Source organism: Girardinichthys multiradiatus, chromosome 3 (assembly GCF_021462225.1).
Source record: "Girardinichthys multiradiatus isolate DD_20200921_A chromosome 3, DD_fGirMul_XY1, whole genome shotgun sequence".
Lineage (NCBI taxonomy): Eukaryota > Metazoa > Chordata > Actinopteri > Cyprinodontiformes > Goodeidae > Girardinichthys > Girardinichthys multiradiatus.
This window is the reverse complement of record NC_061796.1, coordinates 36,006,396-36,031,086: the sequence shown is the minus strand read 5'-3', so window position 1 is coordinate 36,031,086 and position 24,691 is coordinate 36,006,396. Positions and strand designations below refer to the sequence as shown.

The 24,691-nt window shown below is 38.9% G+C and overlaps 1 long non-coding RNA gene across 2 annotated transcripts; it reads left to right on the top strand.

Annotated features, from left to right (window-relative positions):
* On the top strand, positions 1-24,021 carry LOC124865304. Of its 2 annotated transcripts, none has more exons than XR_007037541.1 (4): positions 1-286; positions 8,199-8,328; positions 22,884-23,014; positions 23,326-24,021. It is a non-coding gene; the product is annotated as an uncharacterized LOC124865304 (long non-coding RNA). The 2 variants fall into 2 exon arrangements; XR_007037540.1 differs by having other exon boundaries at positions 13-286; positions 8,199-8,264.
* Positions 24,022-24,691: the final 670 nt, after the last annotated feature.

Below are 24,691 nucleotides of genomic sequence, written 5' to 3'. Positions count from 1 at the left end.
AAAGGGATCTTTGCAAACACAATCACGTTCTTAAATGGAAATGCGGGGGTTTAAACAAATCTTACATCTCTCCCCTTCCATTCACCCAAAACTCTGCAATCAGGCGCATGTTCCGCTCCTTCTAAAACAGTAGCTGTTTTCTGGGGAAGGTCCCATTTTAATCATTCACCTAAAAGCGATGTATTTTGGCTTTTCATCTCAGCCCCATGCGACTGTTCTTTTTTTCTATTTACAGGAGTTACTCGGCTCTGGTGTTCATTTTAATCCGGAGCTTCATGACTAAACGGTAAGTTGTCTCTTTTCTGCTGTGGATACGTCCTCGCTGTACCCTTGTCTTCTACGTTAACAGTGTAGTGTGCATGTGTGAAAGTGTGTGAGGGTGTGTGCGTGTATGTGTGTGTGTGCAAATGTTGGCCGGGTCACAGGTGCTCGTCATCATCTCCTGAAAGGCGTGGTTTTTGCCCACGCGTCCTTCTGTATTTATTGGAATAAGTGGGGGGCACTCTTTACGCATCTTCTTGTAATTTTACGCAATTTATCAATAACTAAATGCAATCTATTACCTGGTGACGTATAAAATAATATTTTAAAAGACGTGATTACTGTGCTGCACTTCGCAAACACGTTAAAATGATCAATTGAATGAGTAATTGACGATTTCATTTCACGCATTAGAGTAATCTACCATATCCAATATAAAATACGGCTTTTTAAATGTAATCAGTTGCTTGAATAGAGGAAATATAATAAAACGAGAAAACAATGATACTTCGAGATATACCAACTAGCAAACTTCCAAGAGTGTGTGCGTAAACCCCCCGAGAGACCCTGCGTGTCGCTTGTTCTGAGGGATCCGCAGCTCAACGCAGCTTTCAGTTAATAAAGACGCGTTTGCCATTCCGTCACTCTCGCTCCTCCAGTCTATAAAAAGCGCTGGTTTCTACCACACAGACCCAGGCTTGTGCTTTGCCATGCCAGTGACAAGCTGCTGGAAAAGAGAAAGGCTCCAGATGCTTTGGGCCCTTTTTTGCAGGGGAAAGAATACGGCCTTGTTGTTGCGCTGAGGTGCATTTTTGCCAGGACGCACAAGGTTTCCATGGCGCGCCCGATGAAAGGGGATCACTCAGAACTCAGCTGTGAAGGGACGGGCCGCACAGGGAAAAGAAGGCTGCAAATGAGCGCGATATGATGGGTTGAAAAGGAAAAAGAGTGAATAAAGGATTAAATTACAGAGCTCTCTGAGTGTGAACCGCGGAGATGAGTGTTGAGGAAGTTGGGTGACCTCCTTTAGGAGAAATAAGTCGCCTTTGTATTTGTATGACATCACGATTTTATGATTTATTCTTTACTTCTTTGACAGTTTTTTCCTGAGATACAGACGCAGGAATGTCTTACAGAAATACGCAAACTGACGAGTTTAGACTTACATTCCAAATTACATGCTAGGTTTTTATATCTAAATTATAGTTGCAATTTATTTGGCTTCTCCATGTCACTTAAGGATGTTTTCGATTACGAAAGTTTTCCAGTTTTCAGCAAGTTATGATTTTTTTGTTTTAATTTAAGAAAAGCTGTTTTTATGCATGCATATCTCGCCTAAAATAAAAAATTTATTATTAGGGTGCAAGTCAACAAATAGCGCCATTTCGGAACTTTAAGTAGAATTGAAGTTCCTCTCTTAGTTCCCATCTCCTTTGGGATGCACAGAGAAAACAGAACATAACAAAATCATCCGAACAAGTTAATAAAACATTTTCCGATCTTTTCAGTAAGATAATAAAAAAAATATATATAGAAAGGTGCCAATTAATCCTAAAACAAAATAAAATGTAATTTCTAAACATACTGCTTGAAACCGGTTCTGAAATTTAAATATCTTTTAATTCAGGGCAGTGGCGTCACTAGGGGGGGGTCGGATCGGTGGGGGACGGGATTTGGGGGGTACAATATCGCGCCCCCCCCTCACAGAAAAGGTTTACTCTCACGGGTTTAGAGACTTTATATATTTATTTGTTTATGCCATAGTTTGATAGTTTGGCTCTTGTATGGAGTTCCATTTTTAAAAAAATGACAGATTTATTTATTTATTTAATCATTTTAAGCAAGAAAACAAAAACTTAAAGTCAGTGCTTATAATCAATATTATAATAACAGAGAAGAAAGAGAAAAAAAAAACAAACAAACAAACAAAACCCCACTTCATTACTAGCATTCCTCAAATAAATTTGCCCCTTCATTGTCTGCGCCCAGAGTCTCATATTTGTCTTAATGGCTGATAACACTTGGGAAATTATATTTACACAGGTCTTTTGCAGGTCTTCTCATCGCAATCAATTTCTGTCAATTGTATCGCCAACCAAAAGGATCATTAGTGGCATATTGATAGATGCATAAGTAAAAAACATACAGATACAGAGAGTCACAGAGAAGAATTCAGGCATCTGGTCTGAAACCGTTAGCCAAAAGATAGCCACAGGTGGACATTCTCAGAATCTATGAGCAAAGACACCCCCCTTGGAATATAGAGTATACTGAGTGTCTGCCTAAAGGCCCACATTGTGTAGTTCCCTTGTGCTCCAGTAAGTACTAGGAATGTAGTTCACATTCATTGCAACATTGCATAAAACTCCTGAAATGTTATTATGACATTCAGTTTTAGTGTGTTACCTCTACCTCATGATTATCAGTGGGCCCCTGACGCAGTCAACCGTTTTCAAAACTTTCTGAAGGGGCCCTTGATTTGGACTCAGTCTCATTGCAGATCAATAATACTTTTTCTTAATTCCAGAGGGAACATTTGGGGCAGCAGCAGGAGTATGTTTATATTTTAAAATTCATGTGATGTACCTCCTGCAGAGAGTGGAATAATATTCACCAAGTCGTTCAATCAGAACATTGCATTTGGTTTTCACTTTTTTTGACAGACATGCGTAATAGGAACTAAATATGCAATCGCCAAAAGAAAAAGCTAGTGGTTGGCCATCCATTTTAAACAAAAATCACCCGTTCTTTTCAGGTAACTTTTTCCCTCTTTCTTTTTTGGCTAATGAACTTGGGCTACTCTGCCAGCATCCCCTTGAGAATGCAACTAAGGAAGGGGTGGGGGGGTGTGGGGGCTGTGCTTCTCTTGTGGTAAAAGGTGCGAGTTTCTTCCTCTATCTCCCGGCTAATTAGGCGGGGTCTGAACACGCCAGAATGAATATTCATGAAAAGCACCAGCGCGCAATTAGTAGAGGAGAGAGTTCCCAACTTCAATCCCAAAACAACGCAAGGCTTGCAGAGAAAATGGGCTTTAGTTCCCCCCTCCTGCTCCATGTGTCTGCTGCTGGAGTGCTCTTTGAGCCCTAAACTTGTACTCACAGAGCTTATCAGCCGGTCTCCTATTCCCCCCTTCTTTTCAAAGCAGCCACCATCATAAGTGTTTGGACCACTTCATTTGAATCTCCATGTTTGGAATAACAGCTAATCCAATTTGATTTGTCAGGAACTTGTGGGGTGGCCTAAACAAAAACTTTTTTATTTGTTATGGAAGCTCTTGGAGGTCTTTGGATTCACCTTTTGGCACCTGGAATTCAATTAAATTGCATTTTGTTCAAGAATGTAATAAAAACTTTACTATAGATCAGCGATGGCAATCGATACCTAAAGTCAATCCAGATTCAATGGACGCCTTATGATTAAAGCACTCTCAATGGAACCTCAACCAATAGCTGAATAGAGACATGAGCAGAGCACAATACACAACTATAAATATTCATTAATAGTTAAAACTTTCAAAGCAAAGAAAATAGGTTAAAAAGCTGGAAAACAACTTGTCTGTTTCAACAAACCATTAATTTGAACCCAGAAAGGCATGTTATTAGCAGAATCATCAACAAGTCATACAAAAACAGAAAGTAACCAAGCTAACGGAAGCCTAGGACCTAGCAAGCATCTCGTTGTCTAAAGGTCCTCGGCCAGACGAGCTATGTATCTACTTTTGTAGCCATATGTGGCGCGTCAGGTAGTCCTTTAAAATACATTATAAGGTCACACTTGTTTTATAGGTGAAGTGTTGTTAGAGCATTACATCCACTCTGTTGAATCCAGTTAAGTCTGTGTTGTGGAAGAAAAAAACTTTCCAGAACGTAAAATATTGGTCGCTGTTTAAAAGAAACAAAGCATCCTGACAATGACATTTGGAGTTAGTTGGGTTGAACTCAGTGAAAATATTACAAAGAATTCGGCCATGTAAAACTGATGGAATGCTCTGCAAATTTAATGTGTGAAAAGTTTTTATTTCACAAAAAGTAGTTTCTTTCATATGAAACACATGTGCTATGCTTTAGTTATAAAATGTCCCTAGATACCTTAAAGATAACTCTTTTGTGTCTTCCAATAAAAAAAAAAAATGTTTTTGACACAGCTCCATCATTAAAAACACATTGAAACACACACGCTCATTTAATGACACTTCAAAAACACATTCACACTAATATATTCATTAACAATTTAATGTTTCTATGTTGTGATATTTCAAACAGATAAATTTAACAAAATATGAAATGAATAAATTAATCCCAATGAATTTGGTCAACTTTTCTACCGAATTATATAAATTTTACACAGTAACTATGATTAGATTATTTCAAGGAAAAAAATGTGTTTATCTTGTAAGACGTAGAGTATTATATGTAATAAAGAGAAACTAATTATTCAGGAAAAACAAGATGGAATTGGGGAAAAAACAACTAATTAGGGTCAAAGCAGCTCTTTAAAAACATGCAGTGCCATTTTGCACACTAGGTTGCTAAGTATTATAAGTGTCTCTGGATATCTGTGAGTTTTACCATACTTGTCTTAATGTTTCAGTGTATTATTGCACGTTAAGTTCACTTTAGTTGTTTATTCCTGTGTGCAAAGAAATATGCTTTATTTGTTGAGGCATAAAGTTGATCATGACTGAGAAAATGAAATGAAAGTTAAAGAGGGCTCATCATAAATTAGAGTCACAAACAAACAACTGTAAGCATAAAGTGCCACATACTCTGCTGGTAAGTTAAAAGTAGAGGCGCCAATCAGGCTTTTCTTTGATGGCTGTTTCCAGTTATGACCTGTCGATCCCCATTGTGCTGGATTTGTTTTCTAAGGACTATGTTGTACTAACACATAAAAGAGAAAATGTGCAATCCCTGGCTATTTGATTGGTGCGAGCAAATTTATCAAAAGAGATTTGCTTATCACTGGTTGGTCTGGATCTTATCTAGAAATCCGATTTAGACAGTTTGGGAGTCAGTACTTTAGGTGGTTTCTGACAACAACTTGTCACTATTACAAATCCTTTGAATTACCAAAGATGCACACATCTGGACTGCTTTAGTCTACCTGTCCGTGTCATGCCAGTGTGAGCCTCAGCCCATGCAGCTGGCTGCCTGTTTCGTCTGCCCACCGAGGACCACCAATCCCCTGCTTTGAATTCAAGGTGATTCTTATCCCCTACCCCCTCCTGGCCGAGCAGCGCGTTTGCCTCTCGCCTCCATAAAGATGTGTTTATGTATGTATGTATGTGCAGAGAAGAGTGCATGGAGGTTTTTCAAGGGTTGTGGGGGAGATAAGCAGAGGAATTTGAGTCCGGTGAATATGGATGGGGTCCCTGCTTTCAGAGAGCGCCGCTGATAGAGAGGTAAACAGCTCCTGGCCAAGAGAAGGAAGAAGGGGCGGGAGGCGGAGGGATATGCTTGATGCATGCACTGGCATACATCTAGGGCTCTAACTTCCTTTCTTTTCCTCCCTGTCATTCATTCTTGATCACCAAGAGCTATCTGTCATTATTTCTTTGTCGTGCTTCCTTTTGGACAGTCTTGTGGATCTGGATAATGGGTCTCTATTATCAATGCACAGGAAGTTGGGTGTTTGAAAATCTGATGTTTGGCTCAAAACTTGCAAGTTTCACACTGTGAAGAATGTATGTATTAAAAACAGCAGAATCAGTGCAGGTGAAGGTACCAGTTCTGTTGTTTTTGATTATGTGCATAATCTATCTTTATCTGAAACCCATTTCCAAGGGTTATTTCTACCCCTAGTCCTGTTTGTCTCTCTTTCCTTTGGCTCCCAAAAAAGTTGACACAGGACTGTATAAGGTCTAAAACAGAATCATTTTTGGAACTTTCAAACAACCAAAGTTCACCACATCACCGCTAATATCTCTTTTATATAACTAATGTTTGAAAATTGGTGGATTACAGTTATGATGATAAATCAGGAAATAGATCAATTAAGGTGAACTATATTGTAGAATGTTTGTTGCTTTATCTACAGAAATATTACAGCACCTTGTTAAAATATTCTTGCTTCTTAAACCTTTTCACATTTTGTGATGTCACGATCACACTATATTGTATTTTAGTAAGATTTTAAGTGACAGACTGGCACAAGTAGATTATATTATTGTGAAGTGGAAGGAAAATAATATATTTTTTTACAAATACAAGTCTTTGGAAAATGTGTTGCACAAATCTATTTTATCGCCATTTACATTGAAATCCCTAAATAAAATTCATTGCAACCAATTAGGACAGAAGTGACCTGATTAGTAAATGGAACCCACCAGCATGTCATTTAATTTCAGCATAATTACAGCTGTTAGTGAAAGCCTCAAAGGTATGCTAGATAGCATGAACAAACAGCATCATAAAGACCAAGGAACACAACAGACAAGTCTGGGATAGAGTTGTGGAGACATTTAAACCACAGTTAGGTCATTAAAAACTATTTCTCAATTTTTGGATGTCTATAAAGGGCACTGTTCAATCTGTTATATGAAAATGGAAGGACTAGGGCACACATGCAAAAATACCAAGACATGACCAGGCACCTAAACTGATAGGCTGGGCAAAGGAGAGCATCAATCAGAGAAGCAGCCATGATAACTTAAGAGGAGTTGCAGAGATCCAAAGCTCAGGTGAGAGAATCTGTTAATATGGCAACTAGTTGTGAATTCCACATCTGGTGTATGTTGAAAAGTGTCAAAAAACAATTTTATGGAATAAAACATCAAATTTACAGTTACCTACAAGTAAGGGGCACATGCAACCACATTGAACAAGGTATTATGGTCAGAGCAGACTAAAATGTAACTTTCTGGCCTACATTAAAAACAATATTTATGGTGAAAAACTAAAATAAAGTGATTCAGGCTCATTTAAGACAAAGTAGGAGGTTTGTCTCTGTGCAGGACAGGACTGTGTGTTGGTTTGTCTCCCAAAAATCCCAATAACATTATTGAGGTTTGTAGTTGTAATGTGAAAATACCTTTTGAGGTATTGAATGTATATCTGATAGCAATTGGAGCAACTGTCAGCTGCTTAGTTTTCTTGTGCATTGGGCCCCCTCTGCAGTTACTTCAGATAGTGAAAAAAATATCCCACTAAGGAAAGGGACACTCCATCAAGAAGTTTTCACTGATTCCCAGTATGTGAACATACATGATTTAATATGTTCATACTTGTCTTGTAAACGGTTATCAGTCCGGCAGCAGATGTTAACATACATAAATTTCTATCCCTGTGAAACCAAAACCAAAGTATAATACCAGAGGTACCTTAGTAAAAAAGTAAATATAATTAATATTTATTTAAATGTTTTTGATAAATGTATTTAGATCTTTCATAATAATGCCCTCAAAATATGACATATGGTAGTAATAATCTTTCAACATATTTTTAACCTAATGACGATTAGTATTTCTGCAAGTATTGTTATGTATGCCAAAATATTATTTATTTAGTACATTAATTCTTTTACTGGGGTAAAACATTGAATACATCACAGTAAATATGCTTTATGTAGCATAAAAAGATAAATATTTCCTCTAAATTTCTTTCTTGTATTTGCACTTTTTAAACTAATAATAATTAACATTAACCAGATAATCCAAACCAAGCCAATTGAAAAACTGTTTATGTTTGTGGGTGGAACTGCAAGTCTCATGTTTTCTCAACATTTTGCACTACTAAGAAAAACTCAGTGTTTGAGGGCTAGGGCGCCATTCCTTGTTTCTGTCCACTTCCCCACAGAAACAATTGCCTTTCTCCTTACAAACATATAGGTTTAAGGGCTAAGAATGAAGGGAACAGGACAAATGGGATTTAGCCCCAATTCTCTCCTCCCTTTATCAATGAACTCTCACTACCTTTTTTTGCCTTCTTGTCTCCTGACAGACCTTGCAGTGCTGAGCTGCTTGCCAGCATGGAGACCAAAACCGCAAACGGACGCTGCTGGAATGAGTGAGCGTGTCTTGGGCACATTGCCACAGTTTGTTACTGTGTGTTGCAAACATTTAAACACGAAGTAGGAAGCTTATCATCTTCATTCACTTCCTTTTAGCACTCTCATCAGCTGTATTCTATGTGTTTTCCATCTGCTTGCTTCCATGATTTCATACATGTGTGTTCTTATCCTCTGAGTCACTTGCAAGTTTCTTTCAACAGTTTGTTCATTGTTCATGCACAATTAAACAGTGACTAAACTTAACTTTATTTGAAAAGGAACGTCTTTTTTTAGTGCACTCTTGTTCCACATGTACACTCTCTTTGGCTGTCTCTCCTGACTGTCCTTTGGGGCGATTGCCTAAGGTTTACTCCGCTAGACTGCTCTCTTGGCCACAACTCAAACACAGCTTTGCTTTCTCAAACACACACACACACACTCCAAACACGCACACTCAGGAGAACCTCCACACTAAGGCCCCACTGCAAAGTTATTAATGAGCTGTTTAATTTTAATTAGATAGTAATTCATGTTAATGCCTGCTTAATGGAGCCAAATAATTCCCCTCGGTCACTTGGGGTCTTTATGCTTCATTTACCAACCCCTGCAGTTATTCTCTGGCTTTTGTTTTTATTTTACATTTTCAGATCTTTTTTATTTATTTTTTTTGAAGCAGTGACTAAAAGATTAAAGAGTCAACACAGAAAACATATGGGGTTGAGTAAAATCTGCTTCTTCTGAGAGCAAGAACCAAAACCCATATTTAAGGGGTTGTGTTGTGTGTTTGTGTCAAATGTTAAACTTCTAAGCCACACACACACACACATTGACCAACAATCCACTATAGTAAATGGTATAACAACAGAGCTAAGAAAAGGCCAAAGTCAGTATTGATGGCTACAAAGGGTTAAACCCTCAGGTTGAGGTGCAGCTAACCAAGAGAAGTTGTGACCTTTTTGTCCATCCCAGACCTCAAGGTAAATCACTTACACCCGCTTCTACTCCTGCTTATCGAACGAGGCATTCACTTCTGAGGTTCCAACATAAGACTACATAGGAGTGACCACAGCAGCTTAACCTTGTGTTTTAGTGAGTACAAAGCAGAGAGTTTGTTTATTTTGTGTCTTGTTATTTGGGGTGGCATATTTCATGAAAATTAAACCTTAAATTAAGAATATACAGTAAATAAACAAACAGCTTGCCATGGGAGAGACCATATGACTTAGGCTTACCATTTCTCCACAAGTCACACACTTGTGAAAAATCACCAAAAATGCAAAATCTATGCAATGCTTATCTGAGAAAAGCAGATGGGCCCTCAGCCATCTGTGTGTAATTGTTACCATACTTTACATTAGTTTGGTGTGGAGTGCTTGAGATCAGCAGAGTGAGCAAAAGTGGTCATTTTGAAATCCAGCAGCGTAAACCTGTAGCAGCATAAATCCAGGGAAAGCTCAGGATAACCTAAGCTACTCTAACTTCAAACTTTATCAAAAGGACAGTTTTAAGTCTAGTCTTAAAAGTAGACAGGGTGTCTTCCTGACTAAAACTAGGAACTGGTTCCACAGGAGAGGAGCCTGATAACTATAAGATCTGCCTCCCATTCTGTTGTTAGAAACTATAGGAACCAACAGTAAACCTGCAGTTTCAGTGCTATGATTAACTCTAAAACCTGACTGAAACTCTTCAAACAGATCATTATTGTGTAAATGCTCACACGCCTAATTAGCAATTATTTTCTTTAGATTTTTTCCACTCCTGTTTCCTGAAAAAGACATTTGTTTTAGGCATCCTCGGAGGAGGATCAAACATAGGCTGCGTAGATGTGACTGCCGCATCTCAAACCTCTTTGTGTATGTGTGTGTGAGAAGCATGGAAGTCCTTGCCTCTGTGCCTGTCTCTGTTCTGTCTGAGAGACTTGCCTCTAACAGACCACTAAGCTGAGTGGTTGAATTGAGTTAGTGGCCACAGACAGGCTTTTAATTGTTGATTGACCAGTCTAAGTGCTTCCTGGGCCGGGGTCATTGTGGAGACCAGACAGGGAGGTCCCCAGGCCCCAGCTGTAATTTTAGCCACATCTACCCAAAGCGGTGTGGAGGGGAGAAAATGTTATGTGTAGAAATTGCAGAAAAGTAGTTAGGCCTCACTGAGAAGAATGAAAAAGAGAGGTTGGTAAAAAATTATGTTTTCTGTTGTTTTTTCCTACATAATGTTTGATCTTCACTGGGTCACAAAAATCTTTACAGGTGAAAAAGTTGTAGTTGCTGTGTGCAGTGTGGGATTTGAGGTCCACAGATTAACAACTGCAGTGTTGACTTCCCCACAATATCTCCCCTCCCATATCTGTTTGGTGATTACAAATTTACTTTGTACCTGTTTCATCCACTTCTTTGCCTCTCCCTTTATCCCCCCCTCTTCCTTTAACCCTATTTCCTCTAATTTGGCACGGGGGCCAGCAAAAGCCCATTTTGCTGTTTTAGCGGGTTAGCCCGTCTTTCCACTCCTCCCATCGCCTACATGTCTCCTCCTCCTCTTTCTCGGCTCACAGCTGGTGCTCCTCCTCATCTAACATTTGTTATCTCTAATCCTGCAGGTTCTGCGCACAAAAAGAGCGTAGTAAACTCTCTCTCAGACCTAATCCCACCACTCCTTTTTTGATGGCACTCCCCCTCGCCCTCCTCTCCTCTTTTCTCCTCTTACTATTGCTCTTCACATCTGTGATTGCCACATAGCTTTTTATCACTATGGCCTTCAATTCTGGGGGGCAGCTGTTGGTAGTGGGGGATTTTTTTTTTTCTTCCAGTTCTTTATACCTCTGATTCCAGCTCTCTTTTTCATTTCTCTCTCCTTTTTGGCCCCCTTCTCCTTCTTTTTCTCTGTATCATTTACAGTCATTTTCTGGCAATTAAAATGGAGCGCTGCTGCAGGAGTTTCGCCTGCAGTGCAACACTACAGTGCTGATGAATAATTCTTCACCCTGCAAACTGGAAAGCTAGCCTTTCTTTCATGTCGCCCCTTTGTTGATTTACCATTAAAACTTACTGCACCGTGCTATGAGTGGAGGACCCAGCTCTGCGGGAGCTGGCAAAAAGTAAAAATGAGGATAAAGCAGATACAAGTACATGTACTCGAGGGTCTTTTTCCACAGCCTAGCGTGAGGAAGCTTCTCAGTTACATGAGCATGTTGTAAGTGTTTGTGTTTATAGTTTAGATTTATGATGCAGGGGGCTTCTTTATTTATGTCCACAGTCTTGTTCTGTACTACTTAGGTTTTATGTTAATTTTTCTTATCAGAGGTTTTCATTATGGCCTTGCTGCATTGTGTGAGTGATTAGGCGGTCATTCATCACTGTTTCTTCCTCAAACACACACACACAAACACACACACACACACACACACACACACACACACACACACACACACACACACGTGCTCACACACAGGCACACACACTACAAGCAGTGACTGATGCGTGGATGGCATGAGTGGGGTGCTCTGGCTGTAGAGGCAGAGTGGTGTTGGCAATATGTTAAATGATGTGGGTCTCCAGGCCAGCGAAGCTCTAGGCTTTTTAAGGTTCTCAGCAATCAACGGAAGAGTCATCAACGCTTTAAAGATTTTTAGTTTGAATAACGTTTTGTTGGGCCAGAAGAAAAATATACATAGGTTATATTCTCAAAAATTTCCCAAAAATGAAAATAAATGTGACTTGAAAAGCAAAAGCCAAAAATTGAAAATAATGAATAAAACATCCTAAAGTTGATGAGTCTGGTGGTAAATCAGTTTAATGAACCAGGCTGATATAGTATTTGACTCTGTACATTTGTAGAAGCAATTACTGTTTATTTGATGGCTTTTTGGTTATTCGCAGAAACTTTTTAAATAACCTTAAAAATCTTTTCAACTTAATTCTCAAATTACTGCTCACAGCTTTCATCCACTTCCCGTGCTGAAACTAATCACACACCTAAATAACAGCTTAACTTTGTCTTTTTTGACGATTCAAAGAAGGCATTTCGTTTTCTAAAAATAAATAATAAAAATACAATCTATTAGTTTTCCACACATTCTAATTCCCTCAAACTGAAGCAAAGAGTTACACATGTAAAGTGATGATGTATCAGCAATATGTGTCAAATTATTTTCTTTTTCTTGTTTACAAATTAGTTTTTTCTCCTTTTTGAATTACCTTGTGAATGAATAGCAGTACACAAATGATTTGGCCTGCCTTTATTTAAAGCAAATGCACTTTAAAAATAAAAACATTTGGAAAAAAATGTCTCCAATTTGAGCTAAATAGTGCCCCCTAAATTAAAAGGTTAAAACTGACATTTTTCTGTTGTTCTGAAACTGAGATCCAATTTGTTTCATTTAATTTGATCTTTATTCAGAACAGAATGAAGTATAGAGCACAAAAACCCCTAAAGCAAAAATACAAAAGTAATTGGCTATATGGCAAACTATTACTCACTTTTTGTGACACTCTTCGAACTCTAGGTGGCCTTTTGGCATTGTGTGCTCCTACTGGCGCATTTAATGTAAATGAGAGGTGATATCAATGATAAAGAATAAATTTACAAACAGTTTGACATAAGCATATTATAATACGGCTATTGGGCCTACCAGATATGAACTGGTCCCATTTATTTTCACCTGAGTCCCAATACTTGAGCACTGCTTACTTAAAACATGCAGGCGGGCTTCCAGTGTCCTGTGCATCACTATCACCAACTATTCTTGTTTTAGTTTGGTGAAAAGGTTGAAAAGTAGGTATGCTACAAATGCTTGAGCACTGAAAATGGAGGTTGAAAGCGCAGCGAACAGAACATGTAAAGCGTGTTCAGAGAAACATCCTGATGGATAAGTACAGCAGTGTAATAAGCAAAATGTTATAATCGTTTAGTAATTTTTTCACTGCCTTATTTTTCAATTAGACGGTTGCTCTAACTGGGAAATCTTTACAGAAATGACAATGTTTTAAAGGTTCATAAAAAGGATTTGCATAAAGTATGATTAGGTTTTGAGAATGGAGTTGTTTTAAGTCATTAGAACTCCGCTTTGTGCTGGGTCCTCCAGGAAGAGCCATTAGCTTCATCCTTCAGAACCACCTAATCTCAATTAATACTAAATGAAGACACTAGAAGAGCTTCCAACTGCAGGTATGATATAAACTGCTAATTACCTATACACAGGACTGTACCTTTGAAAACCATGGACTATCCCTTTAAGCAGATGGTTAACTACTTTCACAAAAGATAAGAATGTATGCAAAGTTTCTCAACTTTTATAATTACAGAAAATGAATAAACCATCAGTGACAAAGGAACAAAGTTTAAACAGCACCAGACCTGGCAGGAAGGTTTTTTTCCTGTGGCCTACATGGGAAGAAGAGTCTTCTTGTCATGTAGTTATCCCCCAATCAGTTATTAGGATTTCAGCACACTGACCAGCAAATACGAACACACACTTGGTCACATCCACTGACAGGCACACATGTGGACACACACACACACACAAGCAGGCAGCAAGTAAACAAACACTGCTTTTCACACTGCCACACTCACATGGACACAGTCATGCACTGAAGAGATAATGGTGGCCAGAGGCAGTCTTGGTGCGCTCCCTCTCTCTCCCTCCATGTCTCAGAGGCAGCGAGCGTGCTCCAGTCCTCACTGTCTGTTAGATTTGATCACCATCACCCAACTGCAACGGACAGCGCGCAGCTCAGCTCAGCTGATGGCTCGTTGCAACATGCACAAATGCACCCAAACAGCCACTGTGCCAAAGGATATAACATGCAGTGTCTGACACCTCTAAATAAGTGTTTACTCTTTCTCTGTGTGGGTGAGAGTGTGTGTATCTGTGCAGTTTTTTCCCTCTATAGTTACCTTTCCATCTATGACTCTGAAAGTGTGTAAGTGTGATTCTGAGAAAGGTAACTGCATGTCTATGAAATGTAACAAAAATGATCATGAGTTATTTCTAGACATGACTTTCACCCTCATTAGTATATAATGTGATTCCTTCTTGTGCAACTGCTTAAATGAATCAACAGCATCCTCATTACATGTTTAAGCAAGTAAAGAATGATTTAAGTGTGTAATGATCGAGCAAAATAAACAACAAAAAGTGAATTAAATCTGTGGTGGATTTGTGGTGTTTAGAGATTGTGGGTTAAATTATGTTTCCTTAAATAAATAAATTTAAAAAACTGTTCGTGTGAAAACTGATCCCATTTGTATTTATATTTGATTCTCAATAACATGCATAACTCCACTTATTAAATTGTACACAACAATTATCGGCGCATGTTTAGCTTTGATAGATGAGAGGCATTGAGCTGTTTGTGTGTATTTGTGAATGTGTTTGCACCCACGTGCATACATGTACCACAGTCTGTCCGCAAAGAGATTTTAATAAGACAGAAAAGAAGGGGTACAGTAAATCCTACATCTGAGCAAGCCTATCTCCGAGACCCGAGGGTGCCGTGCTATGATTGACAGGCCTCCTTTCACTGGCGCTGTCGGACGCGGGACGGATTAGGGCCGTCTCGCCCTAAAGGGCCATTGTGGCTCCTCGTCTCCCAGCTGCTTCACTGCTCACCCACTCCATAGTTGAGGAGGGGCTCCTGTGAGTGTATGTCTGTGTATTAGGGTGAGATGCTTCGCATGGCATGTGTTTGCCTGTATGGAAGCAAATCGTTACCATATTTCACATGAAAATGCTTTTTCAGAAATGCTTTTTCATTTTAAGAATGTGGCTGCATTGTTTGACTCATAAATGAAATTAGTTATCAATAATTCTATTTGCATTTTAATTTTCTTCTTCAAGACTGCTCATTCTTTCACTTAATTAAAATGAAAAAGAAAAAGACATTTGAGATTTATTTTTCAAAATATGCCCAGCAAATAGATACCAAAATTCAATTTGAAATGTAAAATTTGAAAATGAAAAAGCATTTTTGGAAATGCTTTTTCATTTTAAGAATGTGGCTGCATTATTTGACCCATAAATAAAATTAGTAATCAATCATCCTATTTGCATTTGCATTTTCTTCTTCACGACTGCACATTTTGTGCCATAATCAAAAAGAAAACAAAGCAGACATTGCCTTTTCGTTTTCGTGGTCTGCCCGCAAAGTACTGCCCAGAACTCAAAAACGAAAAAGCATTCCGAGCTGCAGGCGCAGAAGAGTGACGTCAGCAGCCACTCTTCCTCAGCTCCCTGCTGACCGAGCTACCCATCTTGTTCGGTGGGAGGCGCTGTGCACGTCTGCATTGCATTACATTGCAAACGTGTTGAGAAATTGGTTGAATTGCAGCAGGGCCGAACTCAATTTGTGGCAGTGGCAGGCAGAACTGGCATTTCCGCCACAGCCTGCCACCGAAGCTGCCACCGGAACCGCCACAGCCTGCCGCAGGGTGGCAGGGGATTCCGCGAGGATGCCAGAAGGTGCCAGACCGGCCGTAAAAGCTTGCCAATGCTGTTGCCGCTATTTTTGTGGAAGCTGATGCTGATTATCGGCAAATGGGATGTCATTATTGTTATAGCCTGTTACCTTTAAATAATGATTTTATTATTGATTATTATTTAATAAACAGCTTTAGACCCATAACATAAGGTGATTGTATTTACTTGACATGGAAAATAAATAGCACTATGTGTATGTGTGACGTGTTGAAAGGATGACAAAGATTTATTGCACAAACAGCCGGTTTATTATAGAGCACGAGTGGCTATTCTGAATTGTCACTCACAGAAAAATATAAATAAATGCTTAAAAACACGCTGGATGTCCCAGGCCATAAGGATGCCACCAGAACTACCAGTTCTGCCTGCCACTGCCACAAATTGAGCTCGGCCCTGCTGCAATTCAATCAATTTCTCGGCACGTTTGCAATGTAATGCAAATGCAGACGTGCACAGCGCCCCCCTACCGAACAAGATGGGTAGCTCGGTCAGCAGGGAGCTGAGGAAAAGCGGCTGCTGACGTCACTCTTCTGCGCCCGCAGCTCGGAATGCTTTTTCGTTTTCGAGTTCTGGGCAGTACATTGCGGGCAGACCACGAAAACGAAAAAGCAATGTCTGCTTTGTTTTCTTTTTGATTATGGCATAAAATGTGCAGGCGTGAAGAAGAAAATGCAAATGCAAATAGGATGATTGATTACTAATTTTATTTATGGGTCAAATAATGCAGCCACATTCTTAAAAGGAAAAAGCATTTCTGGAAATGCTTTTTCATTTTCAAATTTTACATTTCAAATTGAATTTTGGTATCTATTTGCTGGGGTACATTTTGAAAAATTTAATCTCAAATGTCTTTTTCTTTTTCATTTTAATTTAGTGAAAGAATGAGCAGTCTTGAAGAAGAAAATGCAAATGCAAAGAGGATGATTGATTACTAATTTAATTTATGAATCAAACAATGCAGCCACATTCTTAAAATGAAGAAGCATTTCTGAAAATGCTTTTTCATTTGAAATATGGTAACGATTTGCTTCCATATGCCTGACCTTCTGTCGTAATTCTCTGTGCTGTGAAACACAGGATATACAGAACCATGCAAAAGTATTCCCAGCCCTTAAACTTTTTCACATTTTGTTACTTTACAACCACAAACTTCAAAGGATTTTTATTGGGAGTTTATGTGCTAGACAAACACAAGGTGCAATGTAATTGAAAAATGGAAGGAAAATGATATAAACCATTCCATTATAGCTATGGCTGTATGTTTAGGGTTGTTGTTCTGCTAAAGGGGAACCTTTGCCTCAGGTTCAGAGCTTTGCTTCTTCTAACTGTTTCTTTTCCAATATTTTCCTGTGTTTAGCTCCAGCTATTTTCCCTCAACACTGACTTGCTTTGCTATCCCTTCTAAACAGAGTACTCTCACTGCACCATGGTGTTAATTTGATGTGCAGTACTAGCCTTTCTCAACACAATGCATTTTGCTTGTAAGTGAGAAAGTTACATTTTGGTTTCATCTGACCAGAGCACTTATTTCCACTTTTGCTGTGTCCTCTACAGGACCTATTGTAGTTTTCTTTTAACTGGTTTTCTTCTGGTCATGTTTCAATGCAGGCCAGAGTTTTAGATTGTAAGACTAAAAGTTGTCCTGTGGAAAGATTTTCCCACCTCTTCTTCTCTGGCTAATGCTTTTCTTACCTGCCCGGCTAGTTTAGGTACGTGGCTATGATTTTGCAGGTTTACAAATGTGCCATAATCTTTCCATTTTCAGATGATGGACTGAACTGTGCTAGCTGAGATATTCAAAGTTTGGGATATGGTTAAATGCTGTTGGGTCCCCACAACTTTATTCCTGATCTGTCTCATGTGTTCCTTAGTCTTCATAATGCTGATTGTTCTCCATTTCTCTTTAGAAAACTTCCAAAGCCTTCAAATAACAGCTGTATTCTTACTCGAGTTAAATTAAACACAGGTGGACTCTATTAACGTAACTTCTGAATGCAACTGATTGCACTTGATTTCATTTAGGATTTTCAGGAGTTCAATACAAATGCACAACACACTTTTTAGATTTTTATGTGTAAAGCTCTTTTAAACCATGTAAGAATTAGGATTATTGATTAATTAATATATATCAAGAATTATAATTTAAAATCATAATTTGAAAAAAAATTATTTCGTAACCAAAAATCATTACTTACGAATAGAAATCAGAGATGTCCTCTGGTGTTGTGATTATGGGCTCAAAACTCTTTAATAATTACAATTAGCTATTCATCATTAATAATTGATAAAGTATTAACCAAAACCACAAAATGTCACTGTTTATTCAACTGCTCAACCAAAGGTGGGGGAACTTCAACCTTGTTTTGACAGATAAATCACTCTTGCACAAAATAAACACAAACGCTTCTCTTAATTATATACAGTGCCTTGCGAGAGTATTCGGCCCCCTTGAACTTTTCAACCTCTTGCCACATTTCAGGCTTCAAACATAAAGATATAAAATTCTAATTTTTTGTGAAGAATCAACAACAAGTGGGACACAATCGTGAAGTGGAATGACATTTATTGGATGTGTCAAACTTGTTTAACAAATAAAAAACTGAAAAGTGGGGCGTGCAATATTATTCGGCCCCCTTGTGTTAATACTTTGTAGCGCCACCCTTTACTGCAATTGCAGCTGCAAGTCGCTTGGGGTATGTCTCTATCAGTTTTGCACATCGAGAGACTGAAATTCTTGCCCATTCTTCCTTGCAAAACAACTCGAGCTCAGTGAGGTTGGATGGAGAGCGTTCGTGAACAGCAGTCTTCAGCTCTTTCCACAGATTCTCGATTGGATTCAGGTGTAGACTTTGACTTGGCCATTCCAATACCTGGATTCGTTTATTTGTGAACCATTCCATTGTAGATTTGGCTTTATGTTTTGGATCATTGTCTTGTTGGAGGATAAATCTCTGTCCCAGTCTCAGGTCTCTTGCAGACTCCAACAGGTTGTCTTCCAGAATGGTCCTGTATTTGGCCCCATCCATCTTCCCATCAATTTTGACCATCTTCCCTGTCCCTCCTGACAAAAAGCAGTCCCAAACCATGATGCTGCCACCACCATGTTTGACAGTGGGGATGGTGCGTTCAGGGTGATGAGCTGTGTTGCTTTTACGCCAAACATATCGTTTTGCATTGTGGCCGAACAGTTCAATTTGGGTTTCATCTGACTAGAGCACCTTCTTACACATGTTTGGTGTGTCTCCCAGGTGGCTTGTGGCAAACCTTAAACGAGACCTTTTATGGATATCTTTGAGAAATGGCTTTCTTTTTTCCATTCTTCAATAAAGGCCAGATTTGTTCAGTGTACGACTGATTGTTGTTCTATGGATAGACTCTCCCACCTCAGCTGTAGATCTCTGCAGTTCATCCAGAGTGATTATGGGCCTCTTGGCTGCATCTCTGATCAGTCTTCTCCTTGTTCGAGATGAAAGTTTAGAGGGACGGCCGGGTCTTGGTAGATTTGCAGTGGTCTGATACTCCTTCCATTTCAATATGATTGCTTGCACAGTGCTCCTTGGGATGTTTAAAGCTCGGGAAATCTTTGTGTATCCAAATTGGGCTTTAAACTTCCCTACAACAGTATCTCGGACCTGCCTGGTGTGTTCCTTGGTCTTCATGATGCTCTTTGCGCTTTGAACAGAACCCTGAGACTATCACAGAGCAGGTGCATTTATACGGAGACTTGATTACACACAGGTAGATTCTATTTATCATCATCAGTCATTTGGGACAACAATGGATCTGGAGTGAGTTTGCTGCATTGAAAGTAAAGGGGCCGAATAATATTGCACGCCTCACTTTTCAGTTTTTTATTTGTTAAAAACGTTTGACACATCCAATAAATTTCATTCCACTTCACAATTGTGTCCCACTTGTTGTTGATTCTTCATAAAAAATTTGAATTTTATATCTTTATGTTTGAAGCCTGAAATGTGGCAAGAGGTTGACCATTTCAAGGGGGCCGAGTACTTTCACAAGGCACTGTATATAAAGATTTATTGAAGCCAAATAATCCTGATATACCATTATTCTGGTCCAAAAACACTATTCTACACAAAGGGAATAACAATGACTACCTAAGAATAATAATAAAAGAAACATATATGCGCATTTAGTGTCTATGAAGATCAAACCAGCAATTTTATGGACAAAATGTGCAATTTGGGTTAAATGAAAAGAGAAATCCTCCTGGTGTTCTGATGTCTCAATTGCAGCGATCAGCTGGTAAAACGGTTGGGCCACGCCCCCTTAGCCGTACAGCTGATCGCCCCAAATCTCAAACAAAGAGTCATAAAACTTTGAAGCAGGAACTCAGTGGAAACACTCCAGTAATATAATGGAAACAAAGGAGTGGTAAGGTGAGGCCCAGACCACAGTTGCTTTGAATGAAAAACTTTTAAAAGTCCAACTTCTAACTCCTGGCTGATTCGGGATCAGCCGGACAAAAACATGAACACGCATGATTCAGCAGCAATTGCACAGCAAATCAAAACACAGCACAGCATAAAACACTTCAGTCAGTATTGTATGCAACAAGTTGATACCTTGGATTAACTACTGGTGATTCTAAATCACCTTAACTATGCCTCATCCTGCCCAGACGTCTACATGTACCTATCCAATTTAATATAAAAAGAAATTACATTGACGTTGATTTAGTCTCTCCTCCAGTTGAGGATGGGTCAGGTCTGAAGAAAAACGAAGGAGGTGGATCATGCGTCTGTGATCAACTCAAGAAAAAAACGGTAAACTTCTCATCCGTCCAGCAGAGGAAATTATGAAGAACCGTTTAGTTGACTGAATCAACATGCGTGGGTGTCAGCGTGGTCTTCGATTGGTATATGAATCAAGCACATGACAACAGTGGAGAGGAACAACTTACCTTCATCAGGAAAATAACCTCAAGTAGAACAAGGCTCAGTATGAGAGCCCATCTTTTCCCTGAGCAGTTAAGGGTTTAGAAGAACCCGGAAAAAACACGGCACCACTAGTCCACTGCATGTCTAGGGTGCACTTCCAAATCATTAAAACTGTTTAAGTAAAACACCTTTTCTCTACACCACACAAAATAAAGTCGCAAAATAATGGAAGAAGTTTGTCAAACGTTTCATGGCCTGAAACAAAAAAATGTAAAGATGACACTTGAAAACACTTGAAATGTTTGTTGGAAAAAAAGGGCACAGTGCCCTCTAGTATAAAAGACACGATCTTGTTAGCAGCATCATATTGTGGGAGGAGGGCACATCGCATGGCAAACTTACACATCTATGCAGGCAGCATTAATGCTAAGCTATACATCTAGATTCTGGCTCATCATATGTTCCCATCCAGATTATGTATTTACGCAAGCTGTTACTTATTTGATCAAGACAATAGCAAACCTCGAACGGATTCTGCATGTATTACAACAGCATGACTCGGTGCTGCACAGGCCTCCCAGCAATCCAAGTCTGTCACAAACAGGAATACAAAACATTTCAAATGAGATAATTTGACTTTCAAAATTTTCTGCTCGGATCTATAATGTTTTCTAAACATACACTGCCTTGAGAAATTGTTCACACCCTTTGAATGTTTTCACAATTTCCAAGCTTAAAACCACAAATGACAATATATTTATTGGAATTTAACATCAAAGGGCAACAGTAGTAGATCCTAGGAACAGAAAAGACAATGATACGTGGTTTTAGACATTTCATACAAATGAAAATCTGAAAATTCTGGTGTGCATTTGTTCTGTCTGAGTTACTTTTTCCCAAAGGTTGATGGCAACAAATTTATTCCGTTCTCATTTATATTCAAAATCATTTCCATACATTAAAGGAAAAGAAGGCTTGAAAGCAAATTTAAAGTGCCCCTAATGTGTGTTTCAGTGTGCGTTTGTATGTAAGAACTTGATATTGTCCAAAGGGTGCTTATGTGCCATCCACATGACCTTTCCAGCCTCTCTGCTTCTTCCCATCCGTTTCCAGTGAGCCCTTGTAGGGAGTGCCCATCATGGGGGATTGTTCAGGGTTATGAGGTCCCTGGCGTGGATGCTGAGTGGGGCGGGCTGCCGCTTCAGCAGTGCTGGCATAGAGTTTTGGCAGAAATGAGGAAGCAAGAAGCCTGCCACATTCCTGCTGAGATTCTCACAGGCAATTAGGCTACTACAGTGGTGATCTGCCATCTGAATGGGAAAGCAGTGGAATGCTAAGCAGGACTGAGGATTAGCAGAGTCTACCACTTTGTATTGGCACATGACTGGTGGCTGGGTGTACATAGGGAAATTGTTTCTGGTTAAAGCGGGTGCATTGGTAACATGCCCTTCTAGTTTTATTTTTTAGCATTTTTTCTCAAAGGGCACACATAGAGATTAGTCCTTGGAAGAGGAGCCTTGATGTGATTTGTGCAAAGGGTGAAGAAAGTTGCCCTCCTTCCATCCATGTCCTTGTCACCCCAGCAGAAAAAGGAGTGGATCACTCTCACTCTCCACGTCTCTTCTCCTTTCTCCTCTCTCCATTTTACTGTCTGATAAAAGAGGAACTATGATCGCTTCGACAACAAAGGGCCCAGCTGCTTGTGTTTGGATGAGGCTCTCCTTTCTTCTCTCCTTCCTCTTCTAACTCTATCTATTCCTTGTAGCCCCCTCTGATCTCTCTTACTCTATCCTTGCCCCCCCCCCCCCCCCCCCCCATCCTCTCTCTCCCTTACTCCTCTATCTCTCACTGCCTGATGCCACTCTACAGCACTGCTGCTCCATTCTTCGTTAGGGCCTCAGCGATACAATCAGGGTTTGGAATTAAAAATTAGAAAGTGTCCTTGTCGAGGAGACACCCGGATGGTGCACTTTGATGTCTCCTCTGAAATTTGAAATTCATATGTTGTCACACTTGATTTTAGTCTCCCTCAGTCACACTCTCTCTCTTTTTCTTTTGCTTCCTCGTTGTCTTCCTCCCTTTCTCCTCCTTCAAGTGCTATCATGTACTATTCAGTTAGAAAGGCGAGTCGAGGGAAACAGAAGAATGTAAAAAGCATTGTAAAAGGACTTCCTAAAGCCCTTTCTTTAATTTTTTTTTATGTTTTTACTTAGTCGAAAAGGCAGGAAGACATAATGAATCATTTAATTTCCTTTTGATTGTAGGTGCTGGGGATGCGTGGGTTTGGAGGTGGAAGATGGGGAGTAAGGGACCAAGGAATGGGATGGAGATGAGCTGGTGGACCGCTTTGATGCCATTTCAGAACTCTTTCCCAAAGTCAAAGCTATATGACAGAGTGAGCAAAGTGTGGCTGTTAAATATACACATTTTCAGATAGACAGATATAATTTTTTTGCTACTCCCTACAGAAACATTTTTTTTACATAATAGTTGATGTGTGTTTGGTCAGTGGCTCTCTTAAGCTTAATAATGATTGAAAAAAGTTTGAATGTTCTACTGCTTTGAAATCAATGATTTTACTAGTAATTGACTGAAATCCCAATTTACCCCTTTCAATTTCAATTCAAGTTTACATACAGTGATCATGTGTATGTATGTTTATAATTACAATTATTGCTTTGAACTGTCTTTTCTTTCAACTTGCAGACACATTGGTGGCAGCATCATGGTGTGGAACTGTTTTGGTGCTAGTGGTACTGGTGGATTGCAGAAAGTGGATAAAACAATGAAGAAGCAGGACTACCTCCAAGTTCTTCAACTTCACCTCAATTGAATGTTTGGACAGATCAATTATCCATGCCACACATCAGAAGTGGTTCTGGGATGGTCAAAGCAGGCTGACAAAAAGCTGCTAGAATCGGCTTTCCAAAGCCCCAACCACAGCCCTGTTGAAAAGTTGTGGACTATGGATGCAAATGCTGTTTGTGCCAGTTTGATACTCCTTTAAATAAAGGGATGAGCTGCAGTACCAAACACAGTCACAAAGATTTGTTCTCTGTTAAAAATATTTTCTTGCTAACGCAACTATTGTGATGTCTGGTTTCTTGTATTCTTATTGTATTGTATTTCATTTATTTGTCAAAATATATTTGTGAAACATAAGAAAAGTAAAAGTAAGTTTGTATTTCTTCAGTAAATTATTTTACTGAAACAACATTAATCTGTAGTTTGGCATGTCCTAAAATGGCCTGATGATTTCACAGTTGATCGTCTTTAATAAGCATAAAATACAGTTGAATTTATTGCAGTACCATGGGATATTTTAACATTTATCTTAAGCCTGCTTACCAATAAAGAATACACAGTAAACCTACTTTTGAAAATTGTGCAAAACAAATTAGATTTAAGTTGTCAATATTAATTTATTTAAACTGCACATTGAAAACAACACAATAAAAGAAGCAGCCTCAAACACAGTTTATCACTAATCCAAAAAAATCAAATTAATGAGAAAAATACACAAAAAGCTACATTTTAATCAATTAAATCTAAACCTAAATAGAAAAAGTTGACCCAACTACGTAATCATAAATAAAAAGAAATAATATAACAAATTTTCCAGAAAATGTCAGTTTTAACAGCACACAGGAGGGTTTCTAGGTTAAAACTTTACTAGAATCAAATGCCAATAAGAAGAGGTGGATTCTAAGAAGTTTTCTGAAGCTTTCAAAGTTCAGAACCATTGTTATCTGGATTCTGAAATAGTTTAACAGTGTTTTTGTATTTATTTCATTGGACATTTAAGAGCCATTGGTTAATGGAGCTAACTGCTCTTGCAGGTAGGGTGGCATAAATATTCTTTTAAATAAACAAGGGATGTCTCATTTTACGACCTGTAAAAAAAACAACAATGTAATTCATCCTGTAACAAGCTGCAAGCCAATGAATTGAGGCCACTGGGCACAGGTCACTTCATCCCTTTGTAGCTGTGGTTGCTTTTCCCAAAAATAGTGTTTAATGGAGCCATTTTCTGCAGAATGTTTTGTACCTATTGTGAAAAACAATGATTTAA